General features: G+C 37.7%; 1 long non-coding RNA gene across 3 annotated transcripts in view; it reads right to left on the bottom strand.

Moving 5' to 3' along the window:
• Nucleotides 1-16,479, bottom strand: part of LOC120523473 — a 157,793-nt gene extending 141,314 nt beyond the window's left edge. For all 3 annotated transcript variants that reach the window (XR_005632636.1, XR_005632635.1, XR_005632634.1), the window contains exon 1: nucleotides 16,333-16,479. This is a non-coding gene — a long non-coding RNA (uncharacterized LOC120523473). The remainder of the gene's footprint in view (nucleotides 1-16,332) is intronic.
• Nucleotides 16,480-17,050: the final 571 nt, after the last annotated feature.

Genomic DNA, 17,050 nt, shown 5'->3' with positions numbered 1-17,050 from the left:
AAAACTAGCTTTGCTGCAGTAAACCTTTGGGTCCGCAGACTTTACAATCATTTACACTTGGTGCTGACAAAATATCTGAAGCCATGAGTGTGGCATCATTTTATCAAGTGAGTCAAGCTGCATATTTATATTTTTTTCTTTTAATTTATTGTTTAATGTCTGTGTCTTTTTGTCTTCTGATTTTTTTCCATTAACTTCACCAGTAACAGTGCAATAGAAATAATAATAAGAGCTTCAACATGTGACAATACTACTACTACTACCACTATCTGACTTTTTGACGCTACTAAATCTATTCGGTACTACTTGTTTTTTTCTGTTTCATTCAAGAACATTAATCTTTATTTATGCTGATAAAGAAATATCCACATATATTGTGCCTCCTCCAGACCGCGAGGGGGCGTCCGTCCTGGTTAGGTTGGGGGCCTTGGGTAGAGGGCTTGGAAGCCCAGCCCTGTAGGGACCCGTGGCCAACGGCAGGCGGCGCCCCGATGCTGGTTTATCCCGTGTGGTCCCCGGCCGGGGCAGGAGCTCGGCCGGGACGCCTTGGAGGACCAGAGGAGGGCATGTGCCTCCTCCAGACCGAGAGGGGCCGTCCGTCCTGGTTATGCAGGAGGCCTCGGGTAGGGGGCTTGGAAGCCCAGCCCTGTAGGGACCCATGGCCACCGCCAGGCGGCGCCCCAGTGCCTTATTATCCCGGGAGCCCGGCACTTCCTGGGGGGAAGACGACAGGGGACACCCGGACGGCTTCCGGGTGCGCAGCCGGAACTTCTGCCACAGAGGGGTGTGGCCAAGACTAATTGCCGGGAAACAGCTGGAGCCCATCCCGGTTCCTATAAGAGGGGCCACCTCCCTCCAGTCATTGGTGGATGTCGGGAGGAAGCAAGACAGAGCTGGAGAGAGGACTGGAGGTGGCCAGGAAAGAAAGGCATAGAGACTGTGAGGCCTGGACTTTGAGGAATCGGTGCCAGAGGCACTGGGGTTTTGAGAGCACGGCAATTGTAAATAGTGTGAATAAAAGTGTGTTGGGTGAACTTACGATGTCCGTCTGTGTGTGTCCGGGCCAGCGTTTAATATATATATATATATATATATATATAGTGGTGTACAGCCAGAGCCTTTGCCCAGCCAAGATGCCTTTACACTGGAAGGACCAGGGGAGGGAGCGTATCCAGAGCTTTACCTTCCCTGGAGTTCTTGGTGACAGGCTCCCTGGGTTGCAACGGTGCCTTGGACTCCCACAGGGCTCCATGGTGCAACCCAGTTAGGTTCTGTGAGTGCAACCAGGGGGTGCTGCAGCTACTGCTGAGCCCTTAATTGCAGCACTTCCACCACACCCAGAAGTGCTGCCAAATCTAGGTCAATGAGCACTTGGAGCACTTCTGGGTGCCTTATAAAAGGAGCCAGCAGCCACTACAGGAGGAGGTGAATGAAGCCTGCTAGAGTAGGAGTGGAGGCGAGAGAAAGAAAGAGAAAGAGGAGTGTTTTGTGCTTTATACTGTGTTGCTGCTGGGGATCAAGGCAAAAGCACTTCCCAGGCTCTAAATAAATGTGTGTTGTGTCCCGGACTTTTGTCTTTGCCTGTCTGTGTCGGGTCGGGGCAGCCCGTGCGCCCCCTGATGGTCCACAATATAAATATATGTATATAAATATATGGATTATAAAGAAAAATCCATAAAGAGTTGCAGTCAGTAATCATCCATTCATATATATCCTGAAATCACACCCCACTTTTCTGTTATGACCCTTGATGACACATCAGCGGGGAGACCCACTTATATTCCTTCATGCATTCTTCAGCTTATACACAGGTGAGTTATAGTCACCAGTCTTTGGGATATGGGAGAAAATCAGAGCATCCATGGAAAAAAAAACTCACTTGAGGAAGTTAAGAAACTGCAAATTTCAGACCAATTAATGACCAAGGCAGAGTATGAACCCAGGAGCCTGGAGCTCCAATAAAGCAACTTTGGAAAATGTTTACTAGTCAAAGTCCATAAATCTTTTTCCATTAGTTATAGTCCCCATGGTGAAAGGGTGCACCAAAGGGTAATAAAAAGGATCAAAAAACCAGGAGATGAAATAAGTAAAAGGAGTACACTGTTAATGACCTTGTTCAGAATGAGAAAGTGAAAGTGGAAGTTAAAACTACTGGAAAATGGGAGCACTACTAAAAGACAAACACAATCTTTGTCAAAAGCCAAGCAGAGAGTCAAAATACAAAAAAAATCAACAAATAAATCTCAATTTGCAAAACATAAAACCCATTTGAGAAGATGGTCCAGAAAAGTCTTAGCACTAAATTTAAACTAAGCTCTATATTTATGTGTGTGCCTTATGTAATTAGTCATTCGTAAATTTGTAATTGGACTGTACCTGTTTTACAGCTTTAAAACAGCTTTTCCTGTACTAAATGACAATGGCTGTATAAAACTGAAGTGAAATAATAAAGTGATTTTTTTCTTGGAAGCACATTTCAGTTTCTTCGAATGTTAAAGTGAAATAGACAACTTTGATAAAAAATTGACCCAGTGCTAGAAAGGTAAAATCTTTGTGCCACCATCTTATATAGGAATAGTAATAATAAACAATATTAAACACAACAAAACAACACAAACTTGTGGTGCCCATTCCAAGCAAATAGTATCACCATAGCAGTCACAGTAATAATACAAAATATTAAGATTCAAAGATAAAAATTGATGAAATACTGTATAAAAAAATACCAGATTGACAGGAGAAACTATAAAACTATAGTATTATTTGTCTATACAAACCTTACTTGTCAACCTAACATCATTAAAAAAACAGTTCCAAAAACGAAACACAATATTATACAACTTTGAGCATACTTTTGCATGAACTCTGCTGCAACTTCAGCTGTTCAATGTCCCATGTTCCTTGTGCTCTGCATATTCCTGCTGTATCACTGATCAGTTTTCAATAATATTGAAAAGTTCACTTCTTTTTAAAAATGTAATATTAACTTGTGTGTACAGTAAAAAAATATATAAAGATTTATGATTCTTTCACTGTATATTTTTTTTAAATACTTTTCCATTATTTAACCACTTTCGCCTCACACTGCTCGAGTCATACTGTATGTTTGAATCTTACCCTGGATGCTGCATGGAGTTTGTATGTTCTCCCTATGTCTGTATTGTTGTGGCCTCTACATTCCCTTTTTATTTCCACATTCCAAAGGCATGACATTTGCTTTAACTCCTGAATCTGAATGTGTTCATTTAGACTACTTTGTGTGTGTGTGTGTGTGTGAATGTGCTCCATGGTAGACTGGTACCCTATCCAGTGTTAGTTCCCGCTTTGCTGCCTGATGTTTCTTGTATTGCTTCTGACTCATCCTACCCAAGTGATGATTTTTTTCAGACATCTTCATGTCACCTATACAACACCACCAGTTTTTACTTCATTAATTAATATATATTGTCCTTTTTCATTTGTGTCTCATGTGATGACTTTCTGCATGCACTTTATATATTCTTCTAAAATTACTTAGGTTTTTGATACTTCCAAATAAATAGCAGGATGTCTGTGCTTTAATGGAGGATATCTCATTAAAGACTATTTCTCTTAAATAATGTCATTATTTTGTTGCTGTCTTTGTTAACATAAGTAAGATACTGCAGCGTGCTCTGTGCAGGGCACCAGTCCATCATAGGAAATACTTAATCAAAACCCCAAAACATGGCCAATTTGGAATCACCAAATATCCTAAACTGTGCATCAGTGGAATATGGAACAAAAACCCAGGATACCCAGAGGATACCCAGAAAGAAAGTGCATTGACCAGGTGTAAGATTTGAACTGATAATACTTGATCCATTAATCAGCAGAGCACCCTATGTACCACACAATTACTACATTTAAATCAATGAATATGGACTTGTAAATCAGTGTAAAATGCAGAGAGCACAGTGGTTGTATATGAGATATGACCACTGCATTAGTCCTTCCCATGTCAGACTGCTCAGTTAGTCAAAGTGTCATATGTGCAGATAACTTCATTGAAAGCAAGCAAGCAAGTACTGAAGGACCGTATGTGTCCAATTTAGAGAGAGAGAGAAAGACAAAGGGTAGAATGCAGTGTTGCTGGGTCCACGATTTTCTCGCCTAATTGGGTTAATTTTGATCACCATCTGCAGGATTTTGTGGGGCTCAGGTTTCTTGGGCTACTTTTTTTAAAAGCAACACAGTATTTTTGGCTAGTTTTCAAACCCTTCACCCTCTCCCCCAACAAATGTTTGCCATGTTTTTCACCCAGCTAGCTCCCCTTCCCCAACTCTTCACACTTGTATATGTTCTTTACTGTTTTAAAACCCCCTGTTGTGTGATGGTGCATACCCATTCTATCACTCTGAAATATCTTTAAGGGAACCCCTCACTCTCAGGTTTTGATGGTATGCACCTAACCCACTCGCTCTGACACTGCTACCAACCCCCACCCCCCGACCTTGCCTTCTGGTGTGTCAGTTCATCTACCCCGGGCATTGGACATTGGGCTATTTTCTGAGCCAAATTTTCTATTTTTTAGCCTTCCTTGGGCTATAATTTTTTTTTAGGATTATGGCAAACCTAATAGAACCAGATATTTGAGGGGCTATAAGATAAATGGCACTAATGACAGCACAGTGGTCAGACGCTAACCATAATAGAATGGCCATGACAAAGTTTGACATGAATTGTTCAGAGTAAAATAGTCAGCTGATAGCTGAGCACTTCTGTGTTGCAGATACAGATATATTAGAATGCAAATCCTGTTGTACTTTATCACATGTAGGATATGAAAATTGACAAAACAACAGACTTTCAAATCTCCCAAGTATGCTGGCAGTGATTTTGAGGAGAGTGTTTTTGTGGCATACTGTTAGGTCTCTTGAGTGCCACAAGATATCTGAACATACTTTATGACTGAGAGCACATGCTCGTGTCACTATTGTGCTGATCTGTAAGTTGGGTAAAAAGATAATACTCCACACCAAAACGATAAGAAAGTCGTGGAATATTTCCAGGATCACAAATGCAAATTCAACATTTGGCATAGTACATCTTTGTTATCAGAGTTTAAACCAATAGAGCATTTGCAAGACAACACGGAGTGAGTGGCAATTTTATAAAAAAAACAAAAAAAAAGCAGATTAGTCTGAGCCGCCCTGCCTGTGCTACACTTATGACACCTTCATGAATCCATAAACTGAACAATTTGACTGCTCTGAAGAAAAATGAGAGAGCAATTCACTACTAGACAGGTGTTTCTAAGTGTCTTAATAACTGTAAAACATCTGACTATAAAATAGCTGGGGTAGATGTACTTTTTGTAATATTTTACTTCATTGGCAACTCTGCGGTGGTCAGTGGTTATCGCTGCTGCCTCACAACAAGTGCTTTCCTGCCTTATGCCTAATGCTGCTGGAATAAGCTGCAACTCTTTGCCACTGTGTTATGGAAGAAGCAGGTTCAGAAAATGAAGCGATTTGATTTTAATTCAAGTTGAAAAGTATTCACACTCTAGGTTCTAATTCCCAAGGCCAGATCGTTGAAACAATTACTTTTCTCTGCTGAATACATCTGTGTCAACACACATACACACGACTTTCTCTCCTTTGCACATCCTTTCATTTGCATCCGCGCTTCATCCTTGAGTTCCTTTACCAGCAACTTTTGTGCTCCAACTACTGTGACAGAAGTGACCTCTACATAACCTACACTGCTAACAACCACTCAACATTTTTCTTAGACGCAATGGCACAAAATCACTCCCATAACCAAAAACAAACAAAGTCTGCCTAGATAAGAAGAGAAGTGTGTTAGTTTCATTTCTCTCTACAAGTGTGAGCCCAAGGGATACAAGCATATCCACTGTGGGCTGTAGACTTGTGAATTCAGTTATTTAACTTTTCTAAATATGCATTAATGGGCCTGCCCTGATCTTTCTGCTTGATTCCCAGGGCACACTTCAGCATTACTGATCCACATAGATAACAGCACTGAAAGTAACGAATGTCGTAAAAATTCAATGTACACCACAGGTATGCGATGTAATAAATACCCCGCAGGCACAGGATGACAAAATCACTAAAGCTGCTACCGAACATTGTGTACAATCAAGTCCATTATTCAGCATTTTTACTTGGATAGTAGCAGCAGATTTTTTGAAATAAACTTTGCAGACAGGTATGTGATGTATTTGTATTATGTATTTAAGACAGATTGGGATAGAATGCCTCCATTTAGCCTCCTTTAGTTGTTTCTTTTCGTAATTGCTTATGTTTTAATATAAAATTATACTGAGTTACATATACAATCTGGCATCTCAAGAATTTAGCTTGCAAATTGTGATGTCACTAAATTCATTTTCCAATAAACTGGAAATCACCAAAGCAGACTCAAATTGTTGTTTATGATATCTGTTATCTCTTGTCTTTCTTGATTAACCAGACAGCCTTTATTGTCTTTTGCCACACATTATGACCCTGGCTGGTAGCGAAAAGGGTAGGCTGGCAGCAGGTTCAAGCATCAGCTCTCACTCACAGGTGACTTCACCTGCTAGGATGGCAAAGGTATAAAATGTACAATTCTAAAACTGTGTAAAAACAATGCATCATAGTGACTAACATGAAAGTCACCATTTTTTTCTTTGCGATTGGAACATTGCATGCCATAGACAATAGAGGGCTTGTTACATTGTGGTAACCTTACTCTGGAACATTTTCCAGGAATCCATGTACAAAGCCGTTTTTTAATCTCAGATCCACTTTTTTTTTTGCATATAGCAGTGTAATTTTTCCCTTTGGCTTGCTGTTGACTCAAATGCAGCCTTATAGGTTTTTGTAAAATCATCACGATAAAAATAGCCGGATAACACAATAGCGGTATGCTCATTCTTCAAAGGTGTTTTTGTTTGTTTGTTTTTGCTTTTTATTTATTGAACTTTACTTTATTGGAAGATACATCAATAAATATTAAAATGTGAAAGATCAGGCAGAGCATTAGGATCTCAGAAACCAAGCACAAAGTATTTGACCTACCCTGTCATTGAATACATTTATAAAATGCCCTTCATTTCAGGCTTTGCTCATAAACCAAGCATTTGAAATCAACACCTAAAGAATGCATATTTGTCTAGAAATATTTTTTTAGCCCTGGGACATATTTTGAAACAAATTGTCAAATAAAGAATAATAAATTAATAAAAAAATATACAAATAATTTTTCATAACGCATCATCTCTCATGGCAGTGTGCAACTCCACAAATCCAAATGAAACATGAGAGTGCCAGTCACGTACAGTATGACATAATTCATGCTTTCCAGAGTACTGCATAGACAGGGAATGGCTTTGAAGCAAGCTCACAACATTGGTTCATCACATCTCATCGACAGTAGGGAACGAGCAGATGTAATTGCACACCAGAGCGTAGAACTCATGAGGACATAAATCTCAGTTTGTAATTGTTTCACTGTGGACTGTATCTGATATTAATACATTTTTAAAAATGGTTGCTCAGGTAGAATACATGATCTGGCAAAACCTTGGAGTCTCACTTTTTGGGTCTAGAGACAAACCTCAGCCCACTAGGAATTTGAACTCTTGGCACAAATTCTCTCTTATGGGAGGAAAATGAGCAGGTTGAAGAATTTTACGCAGTATCATCAGCTGTGTTCAGACAGGGGTTGTTAATCTGCACAGCTGAACATTAATAGCTAAACTGTAACTTTATCCTGGACTGTCTTGTCTGAATCTTTTGAAAAGACATTTATTAATATTAGTTGGCACTGTTAAGTTAAACAACCCTTAATATTTTGCATTTGGCTAGTTGTGCTAGTTAGTCTGGAGTTCTACTGCTTATCTCATTTTACTTTATACTTTTTACTTTATCTAAATTTTGCATAATGTACGCTGTACATGTGACAATACCGCTGCTACTACTACTGCCACCACTATTTCTACTACTCCATATGTCAACCCCAATCAATCACATACAGAATAACTGAAGGTGACATCAAAAATGACCAGTTTTAAGATAGGCATGTTCAGTTAACCATACTTGTGTTGTAACACATCTAGCACATTACAATGAGAAGTGTGTGCCAGCTTATTCATTATATGTCATAATATGTGCTTATGTTTCTTGTATCAGGAGGACATGGCCAGACGTTATCAGAATGCAACTTGTGAACCAGTACGAAACAGGAAAAGAGCTAAGAAGACCATTTTTCACTGCATATGTACACACCAATATGTATGCGGTCCTGGAATCTAGCATCTAAAGATATGAGATTTCTCACCCATCAAGAGAGACAGAGTTCTATATAGATAGATAGTAATTCTTTACATGTATATAGTGCTTTTCTCAATACTCAAACCACTCCACGCAGGGAGAACCTGAGACGTGAACTTATGTTCTACTTACTGCAAGGCAGGAGCACTATCTCTGAGCCACATGGAGATAGATAGATAGATAGATAGATAGATAGATAGATAGATAGATAGATAGATAGATAGATAGATAGATAGATAGATAGATAGATAGATAGATAGATAGATAGATAGATAGATGATGTCAGGATTTTTTGGCAGTATTTACTACATCACAAAACTACCAATGTTAAATTAACACTAAATAAAGTACTAGATTATTCTGAAATCATGTCATATTCTGCACATGGAGAATACAATTCTAAACTGATTACAAGATAGTATACAACAGCATAACAAACTCATTGCATTTTGATTTTTAAGTCTGACATATAATGTAAGGCCATGGAACACAATGTCTGAGCCAGTGATTTTCCTGAAGTTGGTAATGATTCCATAAAAAAAACATTCAAACAATATCTCAGTAGAGCAGTAGAATTTACAAAACAGTTTTCTTTCGTAAATATACCTGTGCGAACCTTGCAAAACCTGAAAGGGAATTTGTCCTGTGGTTTACCATTCAAAATATTGGGCCATTATTTTTATTACTAAGTGGGCTAGAGGTGTGGTTGAACCCTATATTTTCATTTACGTGTACAACACATGAGTTTGTTCTCCCCTCAGATTTAATGGTGTAGCAGTGGCAATTTCTGCCTCATCAACCGAAGCATTGGTTTCAAGCCCTAGCACAGTTACTTTTTGTATATGTTCCTTCTGCACATTCTCCCTGTGTCTGGCAGTGGGTTTCTCCAGGTAATCTGCTTTCCTCCCATACCCCAGCAGTAAGCAGCTTAAAATGAGGGAGGACAGAAGCTGATGTGTGAAGCACATTGCCCTGCAATGGATGGATACTTCTAGGGATGGTTCCAGGCTTCAACTGACCCTTTCAGAATAGGTTCCCTTGCAAACCTGTAATGGATTAATCAGGTTTTAAAAATGCATTGATGCCCTTCTAACCAGACTATTGGCTTTTATGAGACCTTTAGCAGTGGAGCCCCAACTGCTTGTCACCCCTCTTCTCAGTAAAAGATGGCTCAGCACCCCACTGGCCTCAGGGACCCACATGGTTGCTGGGCATGATTATGTCAGTAAACTGTCCTGCTCTTTGCAACACTTTAGAGTGTCTTTTCTTAGATTAACAAATTTGCCAGATTTCTATTGTATCTATTCCTAACCTTTACTTTTTCTCTGTGTTGCTTTTCTATTTTCAACTTTTAGAAATGTAATTGTATTTATTGATCGTTTTTGTTGTATTTTCATTGTGAAAGCTAAGCAGGACATTAAAACCCTTCCTCATTTGCCTATTAATAAAGTCCACTCTATTCTTAAGCACAAAGAAGAAACAGCAGTAATTTTGCTAATGATGCACTATAATAAAGCCAATACACAAATTTCATGTTTTTTCTTAGGCTCACTGACTTTCCTTGTTCCAACAGTTAAAACTCAAATACTATGTGGCAACACTATGGGGCAATGTTCTAATAACAGTAGTTATATTACTTGTTGGCTGTCTCATATTAAGAGGTCCCTTGTTGCCAACTTCATAACACTTTCCAGATGAATTCTTATCCTGCATTGTGAAAACAGAAAACTGTAGAGAATAACACTGCTTCAGTCAAATTTAACTGAAGTAACATTCAGAAAGTAATTTTAAAATGCCTTCCAGTTTAGCATAGCAACGGCCGGAGAAAACTGCTACAGTAGTTCTGCTATCTAGGCATGAACATCAAGCACTACCATAATGGCATCATCAAGGACTTCAGTGACTCCGGTCAGCACCGCTCACATCCATTCAATCTGCTCACTCTGTCAGATAGCATACTGGCAATAGGACACAAACAACTGGATTGAGAGAAAACGCCTCACTCTCAAGCAATACATGTCCTAAACAGAAAGATATGAGTGAAACTGTCTTTCTGCTAGCATTTTATCAAGTGTGCCAGGTGCTGCTGGGGTTATTAATGCTGCCGAGGTTATTTTAGTTATTCTTAATTTATTTGTTGAGAGCCTTGATGTGTGTACATTGTAGTGTATTTGTTGTGTGTAACAAAAGAAGTCTTGCATGATGGTCTAATCCTGAATTGTAGTCTTTGCACGAGCTCTGGCTAAGTGATGGAGGCTCTGCTTTACAAATGTATCTATTTTTTGTGTGTTTTCTAAATTGCTTGCTTCCTCCTTGAGGCTTTCATTATATCTGAAAATTAACTTTCACACTTTTTCACATTAGACTATTACATTTTCCAATCTACTTGTGTTACAATATGGCCAAAAGCCCAATCATGTGGCTAAAAACAAAAAAAAAAATCAACTTCAATCTCTGACATACTGATGTACTTGCACATAACACAAAGGGAAGAGGACTGGGAAGTCATATAAGAACTAATTTGAGTTCAGATTTGTGAACTGGAGACAATTATAGATTGGGTATATCCAAAAATCTTAAAAGAACAAATATTTTCCAAATGTAACTTATCTTGACCCACTAAAAAGCAAACAATTTTACCATTTATTTAATACCATTCAATACATATTTAATATAGCATTACAAACTGTACTCAGTTGCCATATACTTTACAAGTAAAAACTTCACATTGAAATTGAAAATATAAATTGCAATAACTGTCTTGAACCTAAATAAGCCCTTACTCTTCTTCATTGGCATAAAAGGTTACAGCCCCTAAAGCTGGTGGCCATTTGCTGCCTGAAGTTAAGACTACAAGGAGCTCCTGAGCGAGACTAAGGAAGCACAGAGACCACTGTACTGGCTGAATATTTCATAGAGTATATCTGCATCTCCTTTGTCCTTTTGTTTTTTTTTTTTGTTTGTTTCTTTTTTGTCAGTATTAAACAGGGATTACCAGGTTGGTACCTCAGCAATTCTAGCAGTTCCAAAATGGTTCCCTACCACAAGGCACTATATATATAATTGTACCAGTAAAATATGCCCAGCTATATAATAAATAGAAAAAATTATTCAGCAATCTATTTTCAAACCCAATTAATCCAATTCAGAATTGCTGTGGGTGCAGACCCTTTCCCAGCAGCACAGTCAGAAACCAAACCTGGATGGAGGACTTGTTCAAGGTGATCTCATTATTTTAACAAAATCTGAATCATGACTGCTGCTTTTCTGGGGGACTTTGCAATTACATTTACAGCTATTACAGTTTACATTTTAGGTGAAAGGATAATCACAGCAGAAGAAAAAATTAAGAAAAAACAAAACTGTCAATAAGCTTCTCAAATAGTGCTTGTTGCCATTCCCAAATATCAACAAAACTTTCTTGTGAATTTGGATCTTGATAGGAAGCTTCCTCCTCTAGTAAATAAAATATCAAAAGCACTGAATAAAACTACAGCCATTGCTTGGATTCCAAAATGTTTCATCCTTTCTAATTCTGAGCCCAATCATTAAATGACAGAAGCAAAATATATCTGCTTGTGAAGTAGAGATCATTTGGTAAGATAAATATATGCAACAGTTTGTTTTGTTTTTTTTACTACCAACTTCCTTGACGCTGTTTTCACATTTAGGGGACTTCAAGTCTTACCCTGCCATCAAGGAAATTTTATTACCAAAATAAGCAAAGACAAGATACAGCAAAACTAGTATCTGTGCTGGGCAACTCTTGCTCATAGCATATAGTTATGTGACAATAATCCATAACAACCATTGGTTATTGTTGTAAGTAAAATTGTCATTTTTCCAAGGTGCAGCAATCGTTTCTTTTGGTGTACAACAATGATGTTAGAATTCTATTTATAACAATTATACAAAAGTCAATACAGCTAAAGCAACAAATTTGTTTGCTAACATTAAAATTCTACCAAATTATGCTTTCTGAAATATAAACTTCCATTGCAAACTAGGTGAAATAAAGCAGCAACAAATGTCAGTCTCCACATAATGATTTGAATGCACAGTACATAGCTGTTTTTTATATTTTTTTGAGGTGGACTATGTCAATGAAAAAACAAAAAAATAGTTTAATCCAATTCTGCAATGTACATTTTTCATCTGCCATTTCACCATCTGCTGAGCTCAATCCACTCTATATTACCTAATCAGGTATCTGTCAGAGGAGGTCATTTGCTTGCTTTCCTTCTCTCATTCCTCGTTTCTCAATTTTGGTTTGTATCACATTCTTTCTTTGGTCACCTCCTTTGTTGGTAGCATACCATCTTCCACTGCCCTACAGCTTTAGATTTGGATGCAGGAGCAGGAGACGATCATTTGAACCTTACAACCAGAACATCAGGGTTACAGCCAAACTGACATATCCGCCAGGACTATTGATTCATGGCGCTGCCAAGGCAAACTGCAGTCTTGATTCCTAGATGCTGATTTTAGAAGGCTAGTAATCCAAGACTTAAATGAACTTCTACCTATTCCATGACCATTTTAACCACATAGATTTTCACTTCCAGAGTATGTTAAAAAATAATATCATTTATAGAAGAGGATGACCTGTACCTCTGCAACACAACACAAAGTATCCAAAAATCATGGCCCAATAGCAGAGCACCCTCATAACTATACCCTAAACCAGAGCCCTCCTTTCCAGACCACTTTCTAGTATCCAGCTCAAGTTGTCAATCTAGAGGCATAAGACAGACAACCAAAGCAGACTTCCTGGTGAGGACCTTCACTTGGGATTATGTGTCTTTTTTAGGTTTTGTGAATTCTTTTCTTCCACCACGCTAGAAGCATTCCTTGGGTTGCACTCACAACCCAGGAGTAGTTAACTCTATAAAAAGGTGGCTATCCAACTAAGTGTGAAGTTGATACCTTCTTTTAAATACAGTTTTAAAGTGTACAAAGTGTTAGTCATGCCCATAAACCTATTGTATATGTCCATGTTTATGACCATTGCTTTAGGGAATAATATAATTGAAAACAATTTAGATTATTTAGCAGTCTAATCCTGTCATGAAGGTTCTGCATTAGACCAGATCTAAAACAGGAGTGTAGAGGTGGACAAAGCAAGAAAAAATAGCCATGTACCATTAAGGATACCAGTACATTTATAGTGAAAAAAAAACAGCCAGAAACAGGATATTTACTCCAGGAAACTGTGAAGATGCCAAAATAACCTGACAGTATATTCAAAGGACTGTCAGAAGAAAACCACACAAACCTAGAGAGAAGGTAAAAAACTCCACACAGAAGAACTGATAAAGTGGTAGCTCTGTCTAGTATAAGAGCATACAAATAAAATCAAATCACTTATTCTTTTCTGGAGTCTCAGTTGAGAACATCCACATTAAAAATGATCAAACACTGCAACAAGCCTGAGCAAAGGCAGTTAATTCCTGCTTTTATTTTGCAATGATGTGTAGCACCTTTAGGTCACCTAAGGCTCCCCAGGCCTTACCATATCCATTCAATTCATGTTTCATCCTACTATTGCCTTTTAAATTTATGTAACACAATACAAACCAATGTTTTGCTTCAGATGTTCTTTGCAAGAACAAACATAAAACTATTTAGTAAAGGGTAATACTATTCTCTTTTTCAATGCATAGTCTTCATTTGTTGTCAACAAAACAAGTCCTGAGGTGTAACTCCTCCAGAAAACAAGCAGTCTGAACAACTGAAACATCATGTATTAGGAAGTATTTTAGTGTATACTTTCTTAAGTTAATAACAATGTAAGAAATAAAGAGACTTCTTCATGGAATCACACAGTACATACTCAAGCTCCTACCTGAAGTCTGTAGTTACCAAGAATAACTGAGCTGTTTGTTACTATCATTTAACATTTGTTTTTAAAGAGTGTTCTCTATTAATTGTATTAAGTTAAACTTACTTCATTATTACTTTGTGTTCTTGTCCGCTTTGACATGAAAACAATGAACTGAACAGTTATTTATATGTATTAAATTATTACAATACTGAAATGCTTTATTGCCTAGGCTGCCACAGAATTTACAACTGGGATGTTTTTCTGAATGTACATCACACATAAAATATATAAATACCACATACTGCAGAGATTAAAAACAAACTACATTGGAATATGTTGAAATGCTGAGTAAATCTTAATCATAATATTGTATAGTTTGTGTGTTTTTCTGATGCAGCTTTTACTGTTTTGTAGAGCTGATGTTTTTTTTACTATTACCAATTAAAATAGAGCTCAACTTAAATAGCATTCAAAACATAAAATGCTAACTGTCCAGTATGCATGTGTCAAAGAGTGGATGTTAATTAGCAATTCCACAGAAACAGTAAGAAAAATGGGTAAAGAACGTAAATAGGAGAAATAAAAACAACACATGAGTTGAACACACTACATGTCCATATTATTTTCCTCTGGCATTAAATAATTTTCACTACTTTCTCTTTTGCCAAATCTAAAAGGTATATTTTTAAAAGTGACTATCTTTGAGAGCGATGTTAGCACCCATACATCTGATTTCTGCTCTCCATTTGGATGATTCTTGCAGCCTGTCCAAAGTGCGGATCTTCACAAGCTACTAGAATGCAATAGACGGGTAAGAATCAATGCCATATTTATAAAAATAGCGTAGCCCCGAATGATACAATAATGGATTGCTATTTCACCCATTGTTTCTTTCAATTCTACCCTGTGAACACCATAGTCATATTTACTTTTGCATATATAGTAGAAAATTATTTTTGTTAATCATGCGCCCGTGTATTGCTGTTTTTCCAAATAAAGTTACTTCTGAGACGTATTCATTGCCACTGATAGCTGGCCACTAACTGCCATTTGATTTTTTTTTTCTTTTTGTCACGCCTCACATTAACATTTAATCTCTTCTGAAGATCTAAAGGCGAAACGAATCTTGACAACCACATTTCATTTGCACGTCATGTGTAATAAAAAATTGCATTGGCTGGAGCCCCGCCATTGTTAAATAATGCGCTTAACAATAACACGTGAAAAGCAGAATAAATGAAAGCAAGTGTATTCTGTTTGTCTTCTTCGTTGTAGTCACAATGTTACTTATTATTATTACTATTATTATTATTAACATCACTCTTAATGTGATACTTCTATTACTAATAATCTTAACCATTGCTCCCATACATTGAATATTTAGGACTGTTTGATTATTTGATTTACAGCTGATTTTACATTCCCCACTTAGCGCTGAATCCATTACAATTTAAGACAAATTACAGCGAATGCAGCTTTACTTTAGCCTTGAAGCGAATGACTGCAGAAACATGCTCTTCTCTTGCAGTCTCTTACTTTTAAACTGTAAGACGTGAGTACCTGATTGAGATGTTCAGATTACACTTTTGTTACAGCGGGCAAATAATACCACAAGTCAAAAGCAAACAAAAAGTGCTTGTAGTACATAGCAAACCCCGCTGGGCTCGCTTCTGTGGTCTGTTGCAAAAATCAAGCTCTTCAGAGCTAATTACAAATAAATTATGATGTGCTCACTAAGTAATTGATTTAATGAAGTTCCTATGAAACTATTAAAAACGGGTATAGGTCAGGCAAGGGACGCCCCAGCGCGCCTATTGTCGGATGTTTAACTCCACCAATCTCTTCGGAAAGACATCGGGGCTAATAGGTGAAGTCACAGCTGCTCTGGTCGGACTTGCACAAGAAGACGGAGTCGCTCCCAAAACTTACAACCGAGTACAGCTATTCACCCATTCCTAATTTAATAAGACACCAGCCTTGTCTTACTCTTGCACTTCTAAATACCACACAAAGTATTTCAACCATTCAGGACAGCTTAGTAGGCAAACCACCCCAACTGACAAAACCTTTACGCAGAAGCACATTTCATTTGGGTTAGTCACTCATCATGTTATATTAGAAAGAAACTAACAATCTACACTTACAATGGATTTCACCCTGTACATTTCTTTCTTTCTTTCTTTTTATTAAAAAAGTGCCCATCCTTACTTCTGTAAACTTTGCGAATCCAGCGAGTCTTGAATTCTAAGAGTTGTGGGAGTTGTTCAAAAGGAGTATAGCATGTAGAACTGCAACTGGAGTGTAATTTTTTTCTCACATATTCAGGAAACTTAAGCTGAGAAGCCAGGTAGGGTGCTTAGAAGATTTTGGCTGAGTGCCTGGATAATGAATGTGTGCCCAGTTTATACGAAGTGCAGCTTTTTTCCCCCCTTTTCAAAAGGACCGCGTGGAGCTTTTAAAAGAAAGCAACACGTTTTTTTTTTTCTCTCTCTCTCCCTTTCTCTTTCTTCTTTCCTCTCTATATTTCATATTTCAATCTAAGCAGAAAACAAATCATATAACTTTTCTAAATTTGAATGCCCTTTGGAAAGCAATTATTTTGTGAATTATTGTAACCTAATATTTGAACTGAAAAAAAAAACACTTGTGTTTCGTAACACCCTCTAGTAATTAAATGGCCATTAATTGTTTTAAATGCAGTCATTAGACATCTCTCCCTAAACTTTTCGCCGGGCTTCGAATTTTGATTTTACTTCCCGGCTAAAATAAAGTTTGCAGATGCCTATAGCTCTTTAAACATTAAAGTAGGTTTTCACCTTAATTCGAATATAACCAGGTTTTATTATAAAAAGTACATCATCATAAGAAACCACCTGAACGAAAACTATAATTCGTTTCTCAATTGAAAATGTCTTGGAGCTTTGCG

Source organism: Polypterus senegalus, chromosome 2, assembly GCF_016835505.1.
Source record: "Polypterus senegalus isolate Bchr_013 chromosome 2, ASM1683550v1, whole genome shotgun sequence".
Lineage (NCBI taxonomy): Eukaryota > Metazoa > Chordata > Cladistia > Polypteriformes > Polypteridae > Polypterus > Polypterus senegalus.
Note: the sequence above shows the minus strand (reverse complement) of the source record. Positions and strands in the feature narration are given on the sequence as shown.